The sequence below is a fragment of the Lethenteron reissneri genome, chromosome 66 (assembly GCF_015708825.2).
Source record: "Lethenteron reissneri isolate LAM-NWPU_2019-01 chromosome 66, ASM1570882v1, whole genome shotgun sequence".
NCBI lineage: Eukaryota > Metazoa > Chordata > Hyperoartia > Petromyzontiformes > Petromyzontidae > Lethenteron > Lethenteron reissneri.
This window is the reverse complement of record NC_083844.1, coordinates 297,471-307,626: the sequence shown is the minus strand read 5'-3', so window position 1 is coordinate 307,626 and position 10,156 is coordinate 297,471. Positions and strand designations below refer to the sequence as shown.

The window sequence follows — 10,156 nt, the reverse complement described above, 5'->3', positions numbered from 1 at the left end:
CCGGAACTCCACACTCCCCTCTATTCTCACCAGAACTCCACACTCCCCTCTATTCTCACCGGAACTCCACACTCCCCTCTATTCCCACCGCAATTCCACGCTCCCCTTTATTCCCACCGGAACTCCGCAATCTTTTGTTGCTGCTGATGAAAGTCGCCACTGCTGTTGATACTACTGCTACTGTCAGTGCTGCTGCTGGTATTGATGCAGCCTATAAACTTAATGTTTCTAGATTAGAAGTTTTCGTGACTGCAAGGATCCATACTCTTTGGTTTTTTCAGTAAAGTCACGTAGGTAAAAATATTTAATACATTTAAAATGAAAACAACTAAATTAAATCACGACATTTCGGGCGCAACACAAGCGTCTAGTCTTCAGGTGGGGACAACTCAGCGAAAGCACAACCGCTTAAGTGTGTCTAAGAGATGGCTGTGATGAGGAATTATATAGTTGTGGGGGGAGGGGGCATGGTGAGTGCGGGGGCGGTGTGGGCTGGGAGGTAACGCATGGAGTTCAAACTGAAGCTTTGTGATGCAGGGGCGGAAGTAGATAAGAAAGCTAAGTTAAGCCGATTAAAGACATCCTTTGTTATGCTGCAGGAGGGTAAATTAGAGTGTGCAAGCTAAACTTGCACGCTCGAAACAACGTGTGGCACATTTTTCAAGTGATGGGAGTAAGCCGGGATTGGAGTAAAATTTCATAGTGATGGTAGTGTGTAAAGCTGGGAGTAAAATGCTGGGAATATGGATATGTATAGTGAATATACAGCAGTGCGGTATACAGTAGGGTGGGCAGAATAATACATAGTGTAATATTACAATGTATAGTCTAAGGTATAGGGTGGTGTATAGTAATGCAGTATATAATTTAATGTTGGGTTGTCTATGGCAGTATATAGTACGGGGTAGACCCGTGTGATGTAAGAGAAAAAAGTTTAGCTTGAGGCATATTATATTTTTTGCGACATAGAATTGTAATGTATGACTTACTGTTAGTAGCTCAGCTTATTGGGAGAGTATATTTAGTATATTGATGATACTGATGTAGTTTATATTTTAGTTCTTTCCGTGGTGGTTAGCTGCTGCAGCTCCTTACTATTAAAATTCCTTCCCCTCTATTACTGCTAACTCTACTCCCTCCCTTTGATGCTGCTAATCCTGCATACTGCATAATGCACGGGCATAATATGACTTCGAAACCCCCCCCCACCTCTTACGCATTCCACAAGTAGTGACTAATCTCATATCTGCATTTCCCATAAATATGCTAAATTCCTCTTGATATGCAAATTCATTTGTCAAGGCACCCTTCCCCTCTAACCCAGCTTAAATATACGCTGCCAAGCTTGGTGGTGCGCATTCAGACGCTGTCTTTCCGACAGACCTGTTCTTCACCTGAGGACGGCTGCTTGCGTTGTGGCCGAAACGTCGGGAGAATTATTTTATGATGTTTTATTTTTATTATTTTATTATTTCCCTTCTACGTGACTTTACCGAAAAGAACCAAGAAAATAAACTGACTGCCTTGCAGAAAAACTGCACGGTAGCTAAAGTTTAACTTGGTTAATTACATCCTTCCAATGATTGTTCAGTTTGAATCCATCCTCTCGGTTGAAGTTATGTCTATGTTTGTGTATCTGGATGGCTTCATGGACAAATCTTTGGTAGTATCCAGGAGGCTTGCAGAGTACTTTGGTATCGGAGAACACAATATCATGAGAACCCGCAGTGTTATAATCATGGTCAGCTATGGCCGAAGAATTCGGTTCTTGTCTCTGTGTGTAGTGTTTCTGGTCTCTGTGTGTGGTGGTTCTGGTCTCTGTGTGTGGTGGTTCTGGTCTTTGTGTGTAGTGGTTCTGGTCTCTGTGTGTGGTGGTTCTGGTCTCTGTGTGTAGTAGTTCTGGTCTCTGTGTGTGGTGGTTCTGGTCTCTATGTGTCGTGCTTCTGATCTCTGTAGTGGTTCGGGTCACCGAACCACTACAGAGAATGCGGTCAGAAACATGTCGTTTCGTTTCCCCGATATAATAATCACCACAGGTGCAACTCAGTTTGTAGACACCAGGGTACTGTAAGTCAGGAATAAGATCCTTTACGGATGGGATTAGATCACGGATTTTGTGTATTGTACTGAATCGGATCTGGATCTTGCGTTTGTTTTGAATTTTGGATATCTTTTTGGTAATGCCTGCTATGTATGGTAACTTAATGATTTTGTCTTCTTGGTTCTTATTATGTTTTATTTTTATTATTTATTACTTCCCTTCTACGTGACTTTACCGAAAGAACCAAGAAGATGAATCCCTGCAGTCACGAAAGCTTTAAATCGAAATTTAATGATTTTGATCGGAGTCTCAGGGGGTTGTTTCTCCATGGTAGGAGAAACAGCTTGGCGGATAGCACGGTCCGAGTATCTGTTCATCTTGAGGGCCAGATGTACGTGTTCTAATTCACTGGCCAGGTGGTGTTGGTCAGAGATGCAGTGGGCCCTATTGTATAGTGTTTTGATGAGGGAATTATTTTGAGCCGGGTGGTGGTGGGAATCAGGCTTCAGGTAGGAATCTGTGTGGGTTGCCTTCCTGTAAACAGAATGTCCCAAAGAGCCATTGGGCCTCCTCTCAAACAGAACATCCAAGAATGGTAGCTTGCCATCCTTCTCCACTTCCATGGTGAATTTGATGGATGAGTGTATGGAGTTGATGTGGTCTAGAAATTGGTTCAATGCTGGGAGGCCATGTGGCCAAATGACAGGGAAGGACGCAGAGTGAATGTCTGGATGGCGTCTGTTTCAAATTTCTCCTTGAAAACATTTGCTATCACTGGTGACAAGGGGGAACCCATAGGGGTACCCTCATTTTGTTTGTAGAAGGTACCATTCCAGGTGAAGTACGTGTTGGTGAGGCAGTGCCTAACCAGCGCAGGGACATCAGAGTTCAGTCCATGTTGGACTAAGTCTTCTCCTGATTATGTCCTCGTCAGCTTTGATGTGATCTCTCTTTTCACCAAGGTTCCAGTGCCTGACACCATAACAATAATTGAAGACTTAGTCCATGGGATGGAACCCAGGACCTCCCGTATACCAGGAGAGGTAGTCAACATCTCGCCGTGTTTGCCTGCAGGCTCCTCCATGCCGCCGGCCTCCGCCCAGGCTGTGGCGGTGTCGCGCAGCGCTCGCTCTCGCTACGGCCTGCGCCCGCGCGAGAGGAAAGTCTACACAGAGGTGTAGGAGCCCCAGGACGACGACTTCTTCTGTGAGACCCCCTGCTCCCCCTACCTCTCTCTCACTTTCTCACACTCTCTCTCACACCGTCACTTTCTCACACTGTCACTTTCTCAGTGTCTCTCACACTGTCACTTTCTCACGCACTCTCTCACACCGTCACTTTCTCACTCTCTCTCTCTCACACCGTCACTTTCTCACACTCTCTCTCACACTGTCACTTTCTCACACTCTCTTAGGGGCCGTGCATAAATGACGTCACGCGATTTTGGACCTCCCCCCCCCCCCCCATCGTCACACGGCATCACAAAAAGTCAGACCCCCCCTCAAATATGACGTCACAAAGCTCTGCCTCCCCCCCCCAAAAGATGTAATATGCTTCAAATCGCTTTAAACTATTGTCATTGTACTGCGTATTTAATGTGGCGCTGCACTCTGATGTTGTAGGAGAAAACATTTATTTAAAAGTCGATTTAATTAAGTAGAACGTGTTGTCTATATTTATTTAAAGTTGCGCATTTTGATGCGACGTCACATTTCTCAACCCCCCCCCCCTCGTCACACATCGTCACAAATGTCTGACCCCCCCCCCTCCCAGGTGCGTGACGTCATTTATGGACGGCCCCTTACTCTAACTTTCTCACACTCTCTCCTATCTCTCTCTATTGCTCCCGCGCACTCACTCGATATATTCCACCGGCTCCCTCTCACTCTCTCCCCCTTTCCCTCCCTGTCACACGCTCCCTTTCTCGCACTCTCACTTACCTCTCTCTCTTTTGCTCCCTCACTCAGGGATGCAGAGAGGGAGCAGGGAGGGTGACAGGGTTTACATCTCCGATGAGCGAGCTAAAGAAGTTCACCATGCAGAGAGGGAGGGAGGGAGTCATCTGTCTGGAGCGCTCCTCACCCTCTCACTCTCTCACAGTGCCACTGCTGCTGCTGTTGCTACTGCGGTTCACCCTCCTCCCGCTGCTGTTGTGGCTCTCAGTCTGCGAGCTGTGCAGGGATTTCTACCTGGGGGAGTGCTCCGTGCACGGCCCGCCAGAGTTCATCGCGGACGCGGCCGTGGCCCCGGGAGTGGCCAACAGGGCCCGGCTCAGCCTGCCCCAGGGCCTCACCGTCGGCGCCTCCTCCATTGCCGGCGCCGGCCTCGGGGTGTGGAGCAACAGGAAGAAGCTGCCCAAGGGGGTGATGTTTGGGCCCTACCAGGGAGAGGTGTCTGAGGAGAACCCCGTGAGCGAGTACTGCTGGCTGGTGAGCTGCTGCTGCTGCCACTGCCACTGCTGCAGCCTCCTCCTATTCCTACATCATCATCGTGTGTGTGGAGAGGAGGCTCGTGAAGAAGATACAGAGAAACCCATAGCCTCACACAGTCACCCACAGACTCACACAGAAGAGACCCAGAGACTGGCACAGAGAGACCCAGAGACTCGCATAGAGATACCCACAGACTTGCACAGAGACCTCGAGACTTGAACAGAGACCCAGAGACTCACAGTGGGACCCAGAGACTCACAGTGGTACCCACAGACTCACACAGAGACCCAGAGACTCACAGAGAGACCCAGATACTCACACAGAGGCTCAGAGAATCGCACAGAGAGACCCACAGACTCACAGAGAGACCCAGAGACTCGCACATAGATTCAGGGACTCAAACAGGGATCCACAGATTCACAGAGAAACCCAAAAATTAACATAATTACGAGTTCAACTTCTAACCCACAGTAGCCGCTCGCTCACAAGGACAGAACAACTTCGATGCACGAGGAGGAACCACAGACAAGTGGTTCAGCCTCACGCACTCCTTACACAAAAATAAACCACGATACCTCGCCGCTGATCTCGTCAAGAAGCATAAACCATCATCACACAAACTCTGTTCATGCTCACTGCAGCAGCGGTGTTTGGCTACCCATCCTGCAAAGACGGTGGTCACCGCATGACACGGTGCTTACAGATGCACTTCTGCGGCCGTCTGGAAGGCTCTTCCTTCCAATGTTAGGAAGCTACTGGGAGCTATGCACTTTTAAATCTTGTAAAATGCATTTCTTTAGAATTGATTTTAGTGTTTAGTTTGTTGTCCTTCTCCCGCACCTCCGATCAGCACGTTTGGCTACGTGCGGTACGAAAGAAGTTCAACTTACAGTCCAACTCACATTAATTATCCGTGGATCTGCTCGTGTGCGTCTGTGTGTTTCAGATTTACAAAAACAAAAAGGATCGTGAATATGTTGATGCTCAGGATGAATCTAAATCAAACTGGATGAGGTGATTGTCTTCAGGACCACTACACAGAGACCAGAACCACTACACACAGAGACCAGAACCACTACACAGAGACCAGAACCACTACACACAGAGACCAGAACCACTACACACAGAGACCAGAACCACTACACACAGAGACCAGAACCACTACACACAGAGACCATAACCACTACACACAGAGACCAGAACCACCACACACAGTGACCAGAACCACTAAACACAGAGACCAGAACCACTACACACAGTGAGCAGAACCACTAAACACAGAGACCACAACCACTACACACAGAGACCAGAACCACTACACACAGAGACCAGAACCACCACACACAGAGACCAGAACCACCACACACAGTGACCAGAACCACTACACACAGAGACCAGAACCACTACACACAGAGACCAGAACCACCACACACAGAGGACCAGAACCACTCACACACAGATGACCAGAACCACTACACACAGAGCCAGAACCACTACACACAGAGACCAGAACCACTACACACAGAGACCAGAACCACTCACACAGAGACCAGAACACTACACACAGAGACCAGAACCAACTACACACAGAGACCAGAACCACTACACACAGAGACCAGAACCACTACACACAGGACCAGAACCACTACAACACAGAACCAGAAACCCTACACACAGAGACCAGAACCACTACACACAGAGACCAGAACCCCACCACACAGAGACCAGAACCACTACACACAGAGACCAGAACCACTACACACAGGACCAGAACACTACACACAGAGACCAGAACCACTACACACAGAGACCAGAACACTACAACACAGAGACCAGAACACTACACACAGATGACCAGAACACCTACACACCGAGACCAGAACCCACACACACAGAGACCGACACCACTACACACAGAGACCAGAACCACTACACACAGAGACCAGAACCACTACACCCAGAGACCAGAACCACTACACACAGAGACCAGAACCACTACACAGAGACCAGAACCACTACACACAGAGACCAGAACCACCACACAGAGACCAGAACCATACACACAGAGACCAGAACCACTACACACAGAGACCAGAACCACCACACACAGAGACCAGAACCACTACACAGAGACCAGAACCACTACACACAGAGACCAGAACCACTACACAGAGACCAGAACCAACACACAGAGACCAGAACCACCACACAGAGACCAGAACCACCACACACAGAGACCAGAACCACCACACACAGAGACCAGAAACCACACAGAGACCAGAACCACACACAGAGACCAGAACCAACACACAGAGACCAGAACCACACACACAGAGACCAGAACCACCACACACAGAGACCAGAACCACCACACACAGAGACCAGAACCAACACACAGAGACCAGAACCACCACACACAGAGACCAGAACCACTACAGAGACCAGAACCACTACACACAGAGACCAGAACCACTACACACAGAGACCCGAACCACTACACACAGAGACCACAACCACCACACACAGAGACCAGAACCACTACACACAGAGACCAACTCGGCATCAAATGAGCACCCGGTACGGAGCGTGGTTCCAGCCACACCACCCCCACGTAGCGCCCAGTGCCGGCCCTTAATAGGCGCTCGCTAACGGCGCCCACCCCGCCCCCGCGTCTGCCCGCGCAGGTTCGTCAACTGCGCGAGGAATGAGCAGGAGCAGAACCTGGTGGCCTTCCAGCACCGGGGGCAGATTTACTACCGCACGTTCCGTGCCGTGGGGCCCGGCTCTGAGCTGCTGGTCTGGTACGGCGAGGAGTTCGCCCAGGAGCTGGGCATCGCCTGCGAGGCCGTGCTCTCGCGACGCCGCAGCAGCAGCAACGAGATGGCTCCCAGGGCCACCGCCAGAGACCTGCAGCCCGTGCAGCCTCCACCAAGCGAGGAAAACTGTGAGCACAGCTCACCAGAGACTAGCCACTGCTCACCAGACAATAGCCACCACTCACCAGAGATGATAGCCACCACTCACCAGAGACGATAGCCGCCACTCACCAGAAATTATTCCCAACACTCACCAGAGATGATAGCCACCACTCACCAAAGATGATAGCCACCACTCACCAGAGATGATAGCCACCACTCACCAGAGATGATAGCCACCACTCACCAGAGATGATAGCCACCGCTCACCAGAGATGATAGCCACCACTCACCAGAGATGATAGCCAACACTCACCAGAGATGATAGCCACAACTCACCAGAGATGATAGCCACCACTCACCAGAGATGATAGCCACCACTCACCAGAGATGATAGCCACAACTCACCAGAGATGATAGCCAACACTCACCAGAGATGATAGCCACAACTCACCAGAGATGATAGCCAACACTCACCAGAGATGATAGCCACCACTCACCATAGATGATATCCACCACTCCGCAGAGATGATACCTTTGTGTATACACACACACGTGTGCAAGAGTGTTCATGTCTATGTGTTGGTGTGTGCGCGTGTGTCTTGTGCCTCTGGGATGACGCAGGTGGAGTGAGTGTGGAGGTCACAAGGCTGCCGTATCCTACCTGCAACCGTCAGTTCATCTGCCGCTCGATTCTACAGCATCATGTGCAGAGGAGACACCCCACTAAGCCCAGTAACAAAAGTTATCAGTGTGACCAATGTCCAGAGGTGTGGACTCGAGTCATGTGACTTGGACTCGAGTCAGACTCGAGTCATGAATTTGATGACTTCAGACTCGACTTGGACTTGCATAACAATGACTTTGTCCCACCTCTGAGGTGTGGACTCGAGTCATGTGACTTGGACTCGAGTCAGACTCGAGTCATGAATTTGATGACTTCAGACTCGACTTGGACTTGCATAACAATGACTTTGTCCCACCTCTGCCAATGTCCATTCAGCACAGACTACAAGTGTAGCTTGAAGATACACCAGAGAACACACACGGGAGAGAAGCCGTTCAAGTGCACCGTGTGTGAGAAGGCGTTTGCAGACCCATCCAGTTTTAACAGGCACCAGAGAACACACACAGGAGAGAAGCCGTTCAAGTGCACCGTGTGTGAGAAGGCGTTTGCACATTTATAACATCTTCACAGCCACCAGAGAACACACACGGGAGAGAAGCCGTTCAAGTGCACCGTGTGTGAGAAGGCGTTTGCACGGCTATCACATCTTCACAGGCACCAGAGAACACACACGGGAGAGAAGCCGTTCAAGTGCACCGTGTGTGAGAAGGCGTTTGCACATTTACAACATCTTCACAGCTACCAGAGAACACACACGGGAGAAAAGCCCTTCAAGTGCACCGTGTGTGAGAAGGCGTTTGCACAGCTATCAACTCTTCACAGCCACCAGAGAACACACACCGGCCAGAATGCATTTTCTCATTCCCGTGAAAACAGAAAAGTCAGCCATCCTGAGCAAAAAGCGCACAGCGCCGAGCTGTGAATTAGTTTTACACAACAGGCCACGTGATTAGCCGAGGCTGTGCCACTCTTGAAACTGATTTTGAATGTGAACACGGAAACCTACGGATCCTCCTACACCTGCCTCACATTCTGTGGGGGGTTCGAGATTAAACCGACTCGGCCACCCCTCGATTGCAAGTGCGGAGTTCTAGGTCCCAACCACTGCACTTCCCTCCCCATCACCTGGGGGTCCCTGTGTGTGTGAGTGTGCAGAGTCCCCCGTGCAGAGCTGCACTGTTGTTAGCCTAGAGGGGGGCACCGCAGGGCGATCCACCTACAGACACCCCAGTCTGCACGTCTCCAGCCGGTCTCCATGCGCACCGCGTGCCGTCTCGTAGCCCTGCCCCGTGCGACGTACGTACAGTACATACAGTACGTACCCATCCAGCGGTAGACTGAACCGCGGCCAATGACGAAGGTGGCATCCGCTCACAAAATCTCCGTGCACTCAGTCCAGAGGTCGCAACCGGGTACCCGATACCCGTACCCTACCCGATACCCGGCCGGGTACGGGTAGCCGTTTGCGACCCTGTTGCGGCCAGGTACGGGTAGACCGTGAGTCACTGGTGAGTAACTGTCACTCATTTCCCAACGTCTTGTCTCTTCTCACAATTCAAGTTCCTAGAATCAACCCACCCGCGCCTGCAACATGGCTTCACCCCAGAGGTCGCAATCAGGTACCCGATACCGGGTACGGGTACCTGTTTACGACGCTGGTGCGGCCGGGTACGGGTAAGGAATCAAAACCCGTTTGCGACCTCTGACTCAGTCCCGTAGCCCCGAGCCATCGCTTGCGCGATATTCACTTTGCCGCTGAAAGGAAAGCTACGGGGAGGAGGTGGGGTGGGGGTGCTAGGAGAGGACATCTGTGGAACGGCTGGAGATCTGCGAAGAAGAGCTTCATAGCTCATCGGATTCCTGCGGTCTGAAAAAATATTTCGAGATGGCGTTGGGAGGGGGGGTGTAGGTATGAGTGGGGCATCTGCACTTGGACCACCCTGCGTGTTGTTGCTGCCTCCCCCGTTGAAAATGTTCCCAGCGTGAACTTCACCCTTTGCCGTCGCGACGACGCCGCGCGCCGTGCGTGAACGTCGTCGTCGTCGGAACAACAAAATGCAGTAAAAACTAAAGTAACTTTATCGGTACCGAGGCTCCCACAGGGCCACGCGGGGCAGGGAGTGTGGCACAGTTTTGGCGC

General features: G+C 50.6%; 1 pseudogene; it reads left to right on the top strand.

Moving 5' to 3' along the window:
- The window catches only part of LOC133359756 (oocyte zinc finger protein XlCOF6-like), a 21,113-nt pseudogene extending 12,044 nt beyond the window's left edge, over positions 1-9,069 (top strand).
- Positions 9,070-10,156: the final 1,087 nt, after the last annotated feature.